Below are 15059 nucleotides of genomic sequence, written 5' to 3' on the forward strand. Positions count from 1 at the left end.
AATTAGCATAACTTAAGAGTTGAAGCAGAGCATTTCTTGACAATGTAGCTCAGGATACAACCCTCCCTAAAAATTTTATTATTATTAGAGAAATTACTCCGTTAGAGAAATGGACTCTTGTTCTTACATTATTTAAGAGCAGAAAGGTCTAAAAGATATAACCTCAGTCTAGCCAAAGTTTGTGTAAGCCATCGTCTACTGTATTAGTCAGTAACGAAAAATCAAAAAAAAAAGAAAAAGTTTTGTTAATGGACTCCTGGAGAAAGCGCTACACTACAAGACCAGAGATTTAGTGGATTTAGTTTCACCGTTGGCCTCCTGTATGAATTTGATCATTCAACATACTTTTTGTGTTTCATTTTTCCCACATATGCAATGGAGATAATACTACTTGTTTGTGTTGTAACCTAAAAAGTTATTAATTCTGTACAAAAATTCCCTAGAAATTAATGACAGATACATTATCTCTATTCTGATATTTTAAAGCAATAAGAAGATATTCTTTTTAGCAAATTTAACTCTGAACCTACTGCCATAATTGGAAATCTGTACCCTACTGAAGTTGTTTATACTGGGCCAAAGCCAACTTGAAACCATGATAAAGCCTATTTCTAATCTGTTTTAAACATGCATGTAAATATTTTGCATAGTATCTGCTGACAGTTGGTCCTTTTACTTACTGTACCTTTTGTTAATATTAAAAACCTAATTAAATCAATGACAATGTGTGGCAATTTTTTTGTATATTTCATAACACACTATCATCTATAGGAAGATATATATCATAGATTTTGAGACGAAATCTTTCTTGACAAGACATATTCATTAGATATGTTGAAAGGAACCTGCAATTCTATAAACTAGTTTTGCGGTATCTTCTCTTCTGGTGAGATTATTTTGGCAGGAGATCCAAATTTGACTAAGGGCTCTTCAGTTGCCTTTGACTCTGCTTGTCATTAATATGTCAAGTCCATAGTAATAGTGTATTACATATTTTAAAATATTAGACAATTTAATACCTCTGTTCATCCATCATTCTGGCCTTGGATGTGTGTAGTCACCTTTCCAAGAAGCTTTCTCATTAAATCTCCTCACTACAAATTGCTTGGTCTCCTTGACATTGCAGATTCATTGTACAATGTCAGAAATTATTAGGAACATACAGTGTATGTAGATGACAGAAGATTTTGGGTAACATTTCAAAGAACAAAAAAAGTTGGAGGGGAACCTGAAAACATCTCAGAATGTTTCCCCTTTCTAAGGAGGAAATTGGAGTAAATATTAAATTTTCAGAGAAAATCCTGAAGGTGCATAAGCACAGAATATAGCGTATTGTGCTTATGCACTTTACACAGTGCACGCTACAGACAAATAAGATTTATGTAGGCAGTGATTGAGGACTGATAACTAAGTGGTGCCCACAGCAGCTAGTTGTGGATTAAACTAGATGAGTTTTCCAACAGCCTGACCCACTCAGATGCTAAGACTGGTAAATATCTTCCTGGTGCTTAAAGTAGGCAATAGCTCTCCTACTAACAAAGTGCAAAACAAAGACAACTATTTTAGGGAAGAAAAGGAAAATTGGATCAATTTGGAGAAATGTAGCCGTGATAGCTTTCTATATGCCTGTCTAATAACACACACTTCTCACATTTTCCTAAGCAGTCCACCCACATGAGAGCAGTCACATAATGCAGTATCATATTTTCACTTTAGTTTCTCCTACCTTCCTTTTCTATTACCTCCCAGTCTTTACCGACTGACAGGGTATAGCATATCAAGATACAATATACAGATAGGTAGATCTCTCTGCTGTCCTTTAAAACGCTTACAGTGCTCTGCAGTCCCATCTAAGCTGAGTATAGATTCATTTAGTGGCTATGTTGGAGGAGCCTCAAAGTGTTCCTTCTTCTCTTCTGCTCTCTTCTGTAGTTTCAGTAAAAAGCCTGTAACACTCAAAATCTTGTTGTGAAAAAAGAAATGTAGCATACATATATATATATATATATATATATATGTATATATGTATGTGTGTGAGTGTGTTTAATCATTCAGATATGGAGCCAAGAATTGCTAGCCCAATGACAATCTTAAGAATCTAATCAAAGTGTAACAAAGTTATCATGACTTCAATTACAATAATATTTACAGTACAAATTAAAACAGAAAAGCCTCATTAATATTGATGCCCTTAAAAATTGTTACATGAGAAATCAAATGCCACCTGCTCCTCCCTGGCGCTTGGCGGTGCTGCCCATGTTCCTGTGGGCTGGTGGCGGGTGTTGGTGTCGTGGTTCGGTGCCCGCAGCACTGCCAGGTGGAGTAGGGAGCTGGCAGTGGGAGCCGCTTCTCCCTCGGCCCAGGCTCGCTTGGGGCTCTCAGGGCCATTTCTGCCCCCTGGCACCACCACTGGGGCCAGGGGACAGAAGTCTTCTCTGCACCGTGGCAGACTGAGGAACTCTTTGTTTATCGAGTCTCACCCAACTCTTCCCAAAAACAGGTGTCTGAACCAGAAGCTGACCAGTGTTACAGCATTTTCCAATGAAAACTGTAGCTGTTTGTACTGGTAAATAAAGGAGAGCCAAGAACCAGTTCCTAGACTTGAGGTCAAATATGGCCGGTCCATATCCACACTGCGTGGGACTAGTCCTTTCTCTAGCAGAGTTTGTTTTGACAAGTGCTAGCTGGAGCAGTCTGAAACAGAGCTGCAGAATGAGCTAACAGTTAATGGTGTGGACACGCCAGGATCTGGTGGTAAAAGCTGCTCCCTGGCCCTGTTTTACGTGATAGTGTGGGTGTAACTTTATGAACTAGAAACATGATCCTTACAACAAATATCTCAGTTGCTATACAGTCTGATCCTATGTAAATTATTTTGTCTGACAAACACCTGAAACAATCCTTTATACTCATATGCAATAGTAATAGTGATAATGATGATGATGTAGCAAATAAGTCACTGTCTACCTTTACCTCCTTCCATTCAGCAGTGACTGGGGCTGGGAGCTCTTTCTTTCCTTTTTGATCCTGTCTATCACAATTTGGATAATTGCCTTCAGAAATGAAAACCGTGAATTCCCTCTGACCAATAGATGAGCTTCTTACTTTCTATTACTTCAGATATTTTCTACTGACTTAACAGGTGCAGTAAAGCACAGGACAGTAAAGCACACTTTCATTGTTTCGTGATTCTGCTGGTAATCAGTACTTTCTTAATTAAATTGATGCTTCTGTGCATTCTAGCATAAAGCAATCTTCCAGATTGAATAAAATGTCATCTTGCTAAATATTTAGCAGCAACATAGTCAGCCTTTCAAAAACTAGAAGGGTATAGAGTGGACTTAGACATTTCATCAGATTGCCCTCAGTGCCAAAAAAGAAGAAAATTAATCCACAAATACTTTTTATACCATTCTACATTAAGCATTTAAGTATTTATTCACTGAGAACAGATAGATCATGGCTATTCACTGCCCTGAACATCAGCTGTCACCTTTTAACTTTAAATGAGTGCAGATGCCACCAGGTCAGAGAATGATTAGGTCTATATGCCACGGCAAAATTAGAGATACTCTAATTAGACCAAACAAACATCTCCCAGAGTTTAATTTAGGCTATCCAGAGCTCCATGATTCCTTGACTAGGCCATTTGCATCAGATGTTGTGTGAGCTAACTGGAGTAATTCCATACTACAGTGTTATTTCACACACACTTTTCAATGACCTAAAAAACAAAACTATTGAAAATCAAGTCACATGCATTGAAAAGACAAGATACATTTAGTACATGTCAGTTTTAAGCATATTCAAAGCTCTTATACTGTATTAAAAAAGATATATGTCTCTATTATACTTATCAGAGATAAAACTAAAGTCAGTGTAAGATTTGCATTAGTTCAATAATCCAGCATTAAAAGGGGAGAACTTCTGATCCTACATAATTAAATTACCCTGAAAAGTTCTGAAATCTAATTAATTTTGGCATCTCACATACAAAACTCATCTGACTTAGTTATCCAATATGATCATGGTATTATTAAATATACAATAATCAATGTTAGCAGACTGGCTTGATTATGGAGTCCAAATCATTCAGGAGAATGCTTCATAGGACAATTCATCTCACCCAGTTGACAAATACATCGCCACATCTAACTATTCACCCTATACTCTCTTTATAGTCATTGGTGAATAATTTATCGTCAGTGAAGACACTTTTGGGGTACACATCATCGGAAACATTTTAGACATCTACTTTCCAATGAGATGAATTCTACCCAGTAAGCAAACATTCTTCTTCAATGAGTATAAAAGGAGCCTAAGTTACTATTTCAGAGGTTGGGATTCAGCTGCCCGCTAGTGCCATCAGAGATGCTCTATGATGTTTGAGACATCCTCATGGCTGGCAGATATAACAGAGTTCCTATGGTTGGCCTATGACATTTTGGAGTGGCAGCTGGAGGCCAAGAGAGAGACCTAGGGCGTGTCAAACAGCACATACTTAGGCAATTGAGCTGAGCTCTGGACATCGATAGTGTGAAGGCAGGACCCCACTACCTAGATACCAATGCCTGGCACGCCAGATTCATGAGAATCTCATGCACATCTTTTTTTTTTTAATCTGCTCATCCCGCAAGAATATTTCAGACAGCATTAAGTATCTCAGGTGACACCAGACAGCAATATTTAGGCAGGCTGAATCAAGCCCTTGGGATAGGATTCAGTCTGCCTTACTTGCGATATCTGCAATCTAGGTGCCTACAAGTATGAAAAGCGTCTATACATCCTTTGTAGGGAGAGTTGCTCAGCTGACCAAATGTAGATGTCTACCTACAGTGAACTGAATACTTCCCTCAACTGCACTGCCTGTATTAAGCAGAACTCCAAGGACTATTGTGTAAAGACCAGAATAAACCATGTTACTATTGTTATCAGCAGGCCACAAGCTTTGTACTAGCTTAATTCAGGCCTCAGGACTTAATCAGGAATTGTACTGAGCAGTTGTGGGTCCATTTTAGCTGAAACTGCAGACATTGATTAGGGTTAGGAAAGGATCAGGAAGGCTATTTCCTATAGACAAAAGCTGACTCTGCAGAGACCTATTTCCTAAACCTATTGGCTTACTTTGCTAAAGCTTAATATTGACTCTTTAATAATATGGTTTAACCACATATGGCAAAAAAAAAAAAAAAAAAAAAAAAAAAAAAAAACCACTAAGTACTAATTCTGTGTCTAACTTGTTGGCCAGAAAGAAGAAGGAGACTCTCTGAACAGACTGCTGCAGAACAAGCAAAAACAGCCCCGGGCAAACGCAAGTTCAGGAAGGAAGACCTCCCCCCCACCCGGCATCAACATCTTGCTCCTCGTGGCAGGGTATGCTGATGGCTTGCTGCCGCCCCCCAGCCCTCCACCTTCCTGGAGAAGCCTAGCACCATCAGGGAGATGTTGAAAGAGTGAACCTAACACCAGGGAAAAGGGTGTTAATCACCCTTTAGTTAATTACCCAGGGAAAAGCATAATTAGTTCTATTAGTAATGATCCTTTTTAATTTGATAATTTAGAGTATAATTGTTAGTGTCATTGTAAATGGACTAATAATAACTGCTGCATTAAGATTTCTTTGAGACTAACAAATTGTTGACTTTATTTGTAAGTTGTTTTTCTTTGGCACACATACTACATGAGGGTTACACAAGGGGAGCAAGCTTAGTTTGCATTTAGCTACTTGTATAGTAGACGTCTAAGTCAGGGTGAGCAGAATCCCTTCACCTAGAGTTAAATGTGATTAATTATACTCTTAATCACAAGACGACATGCACTATCTTCACTTAATCAAGGGACAATATCTGCCTTCAGTTCCAGCAATACAAAAAGCATAGGGATCACTCATGACAAGATTATACAAGGGGAAACAGGTGGTTTCTATCATATTTTAGAGGGATAGGATTTCTTCACAGCAGCAGAGATGCAGTATAGATTTATAAATAAAAAGTGGAAAAAACCTATACAGATATTCTGCAGTTACTGCATGAATTTGAATAGGAAGACTGAAAGGGCATAACATTGCTCCTCTGGTAAAATTCTCAGAGCTAATACAGAACAAAAAATTAAACAGTATTTGGCATAAATATATGATTTAGAGGTAAGAAATATTTAATAATAATTTTCTATATGAAGGAGTAATATGCTGTGGGTAATAAATTATGTAGGGAAAAGTTTTAGATTGTTGACAGAATTGTTGACAGAACTTACAAGCAGTAGTAAAAATCAATGTAATTTATGTCAATTGCACTTATATATAAGACAGAGCAACAGTGCAGGAATTCATCCAGACAACAAAAAACAGAGGACAGAATTTAGCTTGTAGCACATTAATTCCCAAATATCATTACCTGCCAATTTATTAGTTAACTCCAACAGACATCTCCACGAGCTTTCCTTTCTTTCTTTCTTTTTTTTTTTTCATTTTGTATTCACAGATTATCCCTGCTGACATGGATCAAATTCATTTAGGAAGAAAAAAATCCCTGAAACAAAAGAATGTAATGAGGCCTCAATTGTGTTTTGTGAAGCATTTTTCTATTCACAGCCCAATTAGCATGTATACTAAATGCTGGCTTCACAGAAATATTATATCGTTAAAAAAGATCTGTATTTAAAATATACTAATTCAATAATGATACTGCATGAAATTAATCTAATAATATCTTAGAGTGTTATTGTTGTATATTGTCACACACTTTATGGCAACAGTTTCATAGGTACGTTTCCAAACTTGCATCTTCACAGTCTTTAAAAGGCTTAAGGATGTCTGGATTTTTAATGCAAAAGTAAGTTAATGGGACTGTTAGAATGTCTAGAATGTAGTTTCAAGCCAACAGGCATTCCCTTACATATATTAAGAGCAAGGAAGCAGATACTCACTTCAGGGGAGATTAAATTCAGTGAGGCTATGATTGCCCTAAAATGTGTGATATTCAAAGTTTTTAATGAATGTGGGCTAACAATCTTACCACAAGGCTTGTATCCTATGAGCTGGAACTTACAAGTCAGTAATTGTGAGGAACACAAACCTATCAAGAATGAAAAGCTTCTCTTTCTAGAATTGCCCTGTAAGGTTGGGAAGATCTCTCAAAGTTATGGCATTAGTTGTTCCTTATCATTCTGCATGTGTGCTATAACTATTTAAAAATATATGCTCCTGCACCCACAGAGGCACTGCCAGTTTAAGATCACATGCTGCTGAGAGGTCTCTGCAGCACTAGGTACATCAGAGTTATGAACAGAGGGATAAATTCTGCCTTTGATAGTGTGTGAATCCCTGAAGTGATAGCCTTTGATAGCAATCCCTAATGAAGTGATTTTGCCTGCTGAGAAACAAGGGCAGAATTTAGCTGAATGTCATTAGCTCTGATTCTGAAGATGTGTGTTTTCACTGGCATAAATTAAACTATTGATGATATGTAAACACAAATTCTCAGTGTTCACTGTCTGCTTTATTTTTAAAAGAAAATTGCCACTCAGAGCACAAGTGTTCTGTTCTCTAGTGTAATGTTTTAAATTTTTTGTCTGGAATTATACTTGATCCAGACCAAACTTGTTTTAACTGTAATGGTAGCTTAAAATCTACCCAGTATAAACTGAATTTCAATAACATCATTACGGTTCTAAGAAAGACTAAAAAGAAACTTTGAGCAAGCTAAAATGAGTATGCGTATGTGAGAGAAAAGTGAGTGGTGTATTCTTCATTAGAGAGTCCTTGGGGAGTCCTTGATCTGGCAGATTACTGACATGATACTCTGTTACTGCTTCATTGGAGCCATGATGCCCTGTCATATCAATATGTACAAGGGGGATGAATTTCATGACTGCATCTGTGCATAGATGGAAACAGAGCACTGAGAACTGTTCAGAATTTGCCAGTGAGATGGTTTCCCATCAGCAAATATTAATCGAATGTAATTTCCTCCCTCATAAGAATAGGCACCAGGGAGGAGGGACTGGAAGATTTCTAAATTTCCTTTCCCCAAATGTTTAAGTAGCATCCTAGCAGGACCTTGTAGGTTATGTCCAGTTGTGACCTAGTCTGTGTCCTAGTTCAAGAGTGGTAGATCTAATTAACCTAGAATTAGAGCCTCTGGACATTGCAGGGTGAAGGGAGAGGAAAACAATTCATTCTGGAAAGCTCTGAAATGTCAGTTCACTTTTCTCCAAACAACATTTAGGAAATCCTGCTTAGTCTAATACCATTTAAAAAAAAAATCAAAATGTTGGTTTATTTTGATCCAGAACTGTATGTGCATATGTCCATGTGTATATTTATGCACATTCACAAGAAGGATCACACACGTGTCTATGTACTTCAGAATTTCTCATACAAGAGGCTTCCAGGCAGCTGTCACTTAGAACTGTTAATTAAAGTTTGAGGAAATTAGGTACTGTGAAATCATGTAAAAGGAATACAGGCCACCAAAGGCTATGTCTACATAATAACAAGTAATATCATCCAACAGGAGTGCTGCGGATTTGATGTCCGCATCGTACTTATTGCAGGGCTTTTATTCAGAAATAACATTAGTGTGGTCCCATAGTCTGAATGCCTGCTAATGCCTGGATAGTATGCAATACATCCCTGAAACATATCTTGCAGTTTAACTTCATACAGATCTAATTCAGTTACTACACTTCAGTACTATTGAGCAATGCAACTGAGAGTATGGTGAGTGGGGATTCACTGCAAAAGCATATCCTATTCTGAACTTAAAAAAAAAAAAAACTAATATAGCACATTGCTGAACTTATACACTTTGGGCCAGATTGTAGTCAGCTTCAGCTAATCTAGAAGTTCAAAGGAAGAGACAATACTCTGATATTTGTCCTGACTTCTTGAGGCTAGAGCTTCTGATAGCATTAATCATCTTCAAGTGAGTTGAAAGCAAATCGCAGTGAGACCCAGGCACTGTCTCACAATCATTAAAAAAGTTATCCATATTATTATACTCCCAGAGTAACAAATCTCAAAATATATATTTTTTAGGAAGGGATTATTGGAGACTAGTTGTGGCTTGGTAAGGTATCGACTTTAACCTGAAAATTTATAGAATATAAAAATTAAAGATTAGGAAGGAAGCTGTCTCAGAAGCCAAAAATCACTTTTGGAGAAGAGCTTGTATTGTAGGTGAACAGGAGAACAAAATGTGATACAAAAAGATCACTAAAGCTTAGTACTGATTTGAACATAACATTTGCCAAGCTGGTAAGCTAAATAAATAAATTAGTAATTTAGAAATGCTAAGCACTAAAATAGTGAAAGTCTGTGAAATGATGCAGGAATATGTTACTATCCAGGAAGCTGAATCAACTTAAACAGAAAATTAACAATCACAAATGCCAATGGAAAAAAAAAAAAGACAACAACAAAAAACCCAGCTACATAACAAACCAGGTGACTTTCAAATTCAAATACAGAAGGACAAAGTTGAGAGCTTGACTTTCAGTTTTACAAATCTTTCAGGCAGTACTATGAAAAAGACTGAAAGCCTTTGAGGTGGAAAGCTTTCCTTTCTTAGCCTCAGTATAGATACTTGCATGTGACAAATGGCCTATGTGTCATTTATAATCCATACAGAAAAAAAAACAAAAAAAAATTGAAGGCAAATAGGTATATCTTAAAAACCGTTGTGTTATGATATAGATCACAGTCCACAAATGCCTATTTCTCTCCAGTGACTGTAAGGAAAACCAGGAACATCTTGTAGGGGGATGCTCCCAGCTTCCCCCCCCCGCCCCCCCCCCAATACACATTTGGTGCCAGTTACAAGTAGCCTGAATTCCTGTGTTTTACACTCCAAAAGGGAGGATGTCAAGTCTTTGAGATAAGGCCTGCTTGGGCCCCAGGACCTTGAGAAACAAAAGCCTCCTCTCACTGCTGGGGCAGTGTTAGTTGCTGTGGTCAGGACTGTCTCCTCCTCATCAGGACCCTGAGAGATAACACCTGCTTCCACTGCTGGGGCCCCACTGCGGACTGGAATTAACTCCTTCCTAGCCCAGCTATGGGATCTCTCCTTGGGACCCCCACTGCAAGAGTCAAGCAGTCATTCGCAGTCACTCAAACTCCTTTCTTCAGTGCTGAAGAGTGCGCGAGGCAGCTAGCCTACCCTTGGGGGTGTTCGGCCACCCCAACGCCTCGACCCATGACTGTGGGTGCGATGGTCATAGCAACGACAGAGGAGGAGAGTTGAACCCTGCAGCAGCCAAGAGCCAGGACTGCGCCTGCGTGAAAAGAACTGTAACTGGCCTGGCGACTCCACCTCCACCTTCCCCCGAAGGGTACAAACAGGTTGGCCCCAGAGGCCGTCCTTGGCTCTTCGTGGGTGGCAGTGGGTCTGCCAACTCGCGGAGCCCCTCGGGACGGGGACGCCCTCCTGCAGTTACTTCCCTGGGATTGAGTGTACGTTGGCCGCTGAGGCAGCGCGTGGGTAAGATCGATCAGAACTGGTTTGCCTAGTTCATTGGTTTGGGTATTTACAGTTAGTATAAATTAGCTATCCTTTTCTGTTTACTAAGTAGTTACCGTTAGCATAACTTTTAGTGTAACTAGGAATAAGTATTCTAGTTGAGCTGAGTTTCTGTTAACAAGAATTCTTGCTTGGTACCATTGCAGCTTCTGTAGTAAATTTTGGTCTTTGAAACAAGTTGTGGAGTCATGCAGTGAATCTCCTTCTCCCCCTCCTCCCCTCCCTTGCGCCACACGAAACCCACACGGTCTGGGACTGTAAGATAGTCGGTTGTCCCACGACACATCTTGTTGTGATGTAGCTGCACAGTGTGGCTGTAGACCACCCTTCTGATTCCTTTAGGTGAATGGAAGCAAATGGTGAATCCTACCTGAGTTCTCTAAAGGTACTTGGTCAAAAGAGAAAGGCACACCTAAAACACAAACGGTAAGTGGAAATAAATCAGCCTTTCAAGACCTCCTTTCATTTTGTTGTTTACAAAAGGAAACGGAGCCTATCCAGAATATCTTAATTATAATCTTCCTACTTTTAGAAGAATCCCACTTATGCCGTATCTGCAGACTGTGGTCTGTCTGTATGTCTATCCCAATCTGTTTGTTTTCCTATGCTGATGTTATTTTTTGTCCCTATTGACTAATTTCAACAAAATTAGAAAGAGTGATGTCAAAAAATAATTCCTATAAATTCCATAAAAACTTGCATTCAGACTGAGACCAGATTTGATATCCAGGTTCCCCTTTAATAATTTTTGATCTCATCAGCTGATTTCTAATCAGATATGGCAGCTTGCTTATCATTCCCAAGGAGAGTTGATGGGAACAAATTACATATACATAAAGATGAAAAAAATATTTGTTTGAATACTGATTCAATCAAGAAATTTCTAGAAATGCATTTTTAGTTCCAGTTCTCACAGAATTATCTGTTTTTACATTTTTCACATACATCATTCCTTTAAGGTAAAGCATTTCCAGGATAACGCTTCTCTGTGAAACATGTGAAAAAATGCCTAGCATTTACCACCGCTTGCTTCCTAGAAACCATGAGATGTGTTTTAACTGTTTAGATGAAGTCTTCTAAAATTTTAATCTGAGACAAACACCTTGGCCAAAAGGAAGAAGAAGAAAAAAGGTTAAATGAGTGAAGCTAGCAAAGTTATACTCCACTGAAAAGGTATCTCATACCTGAAAGCACAAGGAAATTGTATGTTCATGTAGAATTAAATGCATGTTAGATGAACATATTTACATTTCAGCTGTAAGCAGCAGCAGAAAATATCAGCTAATGGCTTGAGACATTATTAAAAAATAAAAGCACTAGACTGATAATTTACTTTAGAAAAAGCAACAATAGTATTTTGTGTGCTTATGAATTGAAACCATGGCTATAATTTACTTCACCTAACTTAGCCTCAGTATAGATATTTACACGTGACAAGTGAACTATGTCTCATTTATAATCCATACAGAAAAATAAAGCCTTTAAGGCAAAATTCATTAGGTATATCTTAAAATCTGTTGTCTCAAGATATGAATCATGGTCCACAAATGCCTCTTTCTCTCCAGTGACTGTAAGGGAAAACATGAGCAGCTTGGTGTAGCTTGCTGCACAGTTTACGTGATTGTGTAGTTAGATGTATCCCACTGTATAGTCCAGAAGTTTGCACTGGGCCCAAAGGCTGAGGAATTGCAAGACCTGAATTGAGATTCCTTTGAAGATGATGTTTAGTTTTTCTTCAAATTAGTCCACATGTATTCCTTTGCCTTTGTCAGACCATGCCACTTAGCTGGATATTCTGGGCCCAAACCATCACTGTGGAGAGACTGTAAGTGTTAAAAAGGCTTCAGCATCCCTGTCTCAACATCGCTGCCTCCGGACAAGTCTGAGCTGAGAGGCTGCAAGCTCACTCCTTCACAAACATACTCACATATGCTGCTTTTGCAGTGTAGCCGTTGTGCTATTGGACATTAATTCTGTTTGGTGCAATCTGTAAATGACATGCTGTGAATCACGAAAGCACTTCACTGAGACCTGATTTATGAGGGACACTGTGCAGAGGTGATAGGTGGACTTTCGTCAAACTGAGAAAGAAGATGGGCCACAGCAAAAAAAAAAAAACATACTTCAGAGAGTGGACTAGATGAAATTGCCATGAACATCCCTATCAGGACCATGAGCATCAGATGGAAAACATGAACATGTGGTGGGTTCCCAGCCCACTGCAACACTGTTCCCAGCCCACCACAATATCTGTTCCTTGATATTGCTTGTGCCCCACATGTGTATCATTCCTCTATACTCTCCCTGAATATCTAGCAAAGACATAGCTTTCAACAGGGCAGTGCTGCAGTCACTGTTTGTGTGATGGGGCTCTGTGATCCTTTGGCAGACATATGGTGGCACTGCGACTGTTCTGAGTTATCCACTGTTTGCCTACACATGTGAAACTCACTTGAAGGAGGAAGTTTACTTACCTGCAAATGGCATGTTATATGAATTCATATTGACATGTACACTTGTATTCCACCAGACCTTTCCCGTTTTCTCGGTCTCTTTCAGCTTTGGCTTTGCTGTAAGAGGATCTGAAATAGCAATGGGTCTCTTCCTTTTCGCAGATCCCACATTGAGCAGGACATGTCAGGACTGAACAGGATAAGAGGATAGGGTCCATCCCTTATAAATAATGGAAAAGAAATTTTTATTATCTTACATAGCAAAGCACCAATATGCCCTCCACTAGATTGGGCTTGTTGAAAACGTATCTCAAAAAAAAGTGTTGCTAGTAAGCAGTCTTTCTTTTCAGATTTCAAAGCTTCCAGTGCCATTTCTCTGGACCAATATTTAGTTCCAGAGCTCAGCCTAACTTTAAAAACTGTTATTTTAACAATAAGTTAAAAATATGCATTTAAAAATTGCTTTAAGTCATTCAGACCACCAGTGTAAGGACTATGTAGAAGTCTGTGAAATTTCTGCAACTGAATGTACGTACAGATATATATTATTTAGTGATTTAGAGATTGCTGTGATGGGAGTGTTTAGAAGACTGATAAATCAGTCTAGTTTCAAACTTCAAAACAAAACCTTACTAGACTGACATTCATTAACACACTTAATGCTAATGGATACTTCTTATACATTATCAATCATTATCACTACATAGTCAAAGCAGTCACTCCTTAATAATCATAACCTGTGTTAGCCTTGAGCATACAGTACCACAGAGCTGATGCTGCATTATTTGTACTGACAGCTACAGTTCCTAATGGTGCTCATCACCAACATCAAGATAGTCAGTCTCAAGAGCTCTTCAAGGATGGAAGCCCAAAGAAAAGTGAATATTTCTTTTTCCCCACCCCCATTTTGAGATGCTGTCCTTTTGAAGTTTCTAGACATGTCCCATCTCTTGGCCACTGACTGCCCCTGAGCTACATGCTGCACGGTGCTTGGGAGCAAGGTGGGAGTTACTTTCCCAGGTCCTGCAGATGTCTTATCCTGTTCCTCAGCTTTTTTTTGTTGTTTTTGTTTTGTTTTGTTTTGTTTTTAATTTAGCTGCAAACTAAAATCTTAAGGTACACATACCCCATTTTTAATATCAGACAGACTGTGCTGTGTTTTCCCAACTCTTGATGTTGTGCTTCCTCAACATCACTTGATCATCACTAGTTGTTTATGGTCCTATATATCATTCATATATTCCAATGCATCTGTCTAGGTATTGCATCTACATTTTCACCCTTACAATATCTGAATACAGCTCAAATTTCTGGTGGCAGAAAGTATTCCTATCTGTAATTTTTAAATGAGGGCACACAAGATAGGAACTGAGGACCCAGTCTAGCAATATACTACAGCCCGTACATAATTTTATATTTTATATGGTTTATGTAGAGCAGGTGACTGACTTTTGAGTTAAAGCCTAAGAGTAATGTAAGTCAAGCAAGAAGTCTTTGAAAGAGCCAGGAACTGCATCCAAATTTTCTGAGTCATCAGATTTATTTTTTCAGATTATCCCATCTGATACAGCCCATATTCTGTAAAAATGATTAATATTTGTAATACCATGTATATTAACATTGTCTTATATCTTGGTCATCAGAAGCCCCATCAGTTGCCTGACACCATCCACCTATAACAGAGATACTATCTCTTAATTGTAGCAAGCAGCTCAGGGCAAGCATAACTCCCATTTGCTTTCTACTTTTCAAGGTTTTTTTTTATATAGATATGGTACAATCCCAATATTCGGTATTTCAGATTTCTGAAAAGCAAAGGAATCTTTCTTCTCATTTAAAAGAAAAAAAAAAATCCCTTCCCTTCATCCCCATAATCCTTTGCCAGGATCTTGCAGTTCTTGCAGACAGAGTAGAGGAGGGCTTTTCATCTCCCTCTGTATAGACCTCCAAACTATAATCTTAAGGTACCCATACCACATTTTTAATATCAGTCAGACTGTGTGCTTTTTAAACTGCAAGTTTTCAGCTCAAGTCCACAGTGGAAAAATGCACTAATGGTTTGTTTACTTGTTTGTTTTAGCCATATCTC

This window comes from Apteryx mantelli, chromosome 1, assembly GCF_036417845.1.
Source record: "Apteryx mantelli isolate bAptMan1 chromosome 1, bAptMan1.hap1, whole genome shotgun sequence".
Taxonomy (NCBI): Eukaryota; Metazoa; Chordata; class Aves; order Apterygiformes; family Apterygidae; genus Apteryx; species Apteryx mantelli.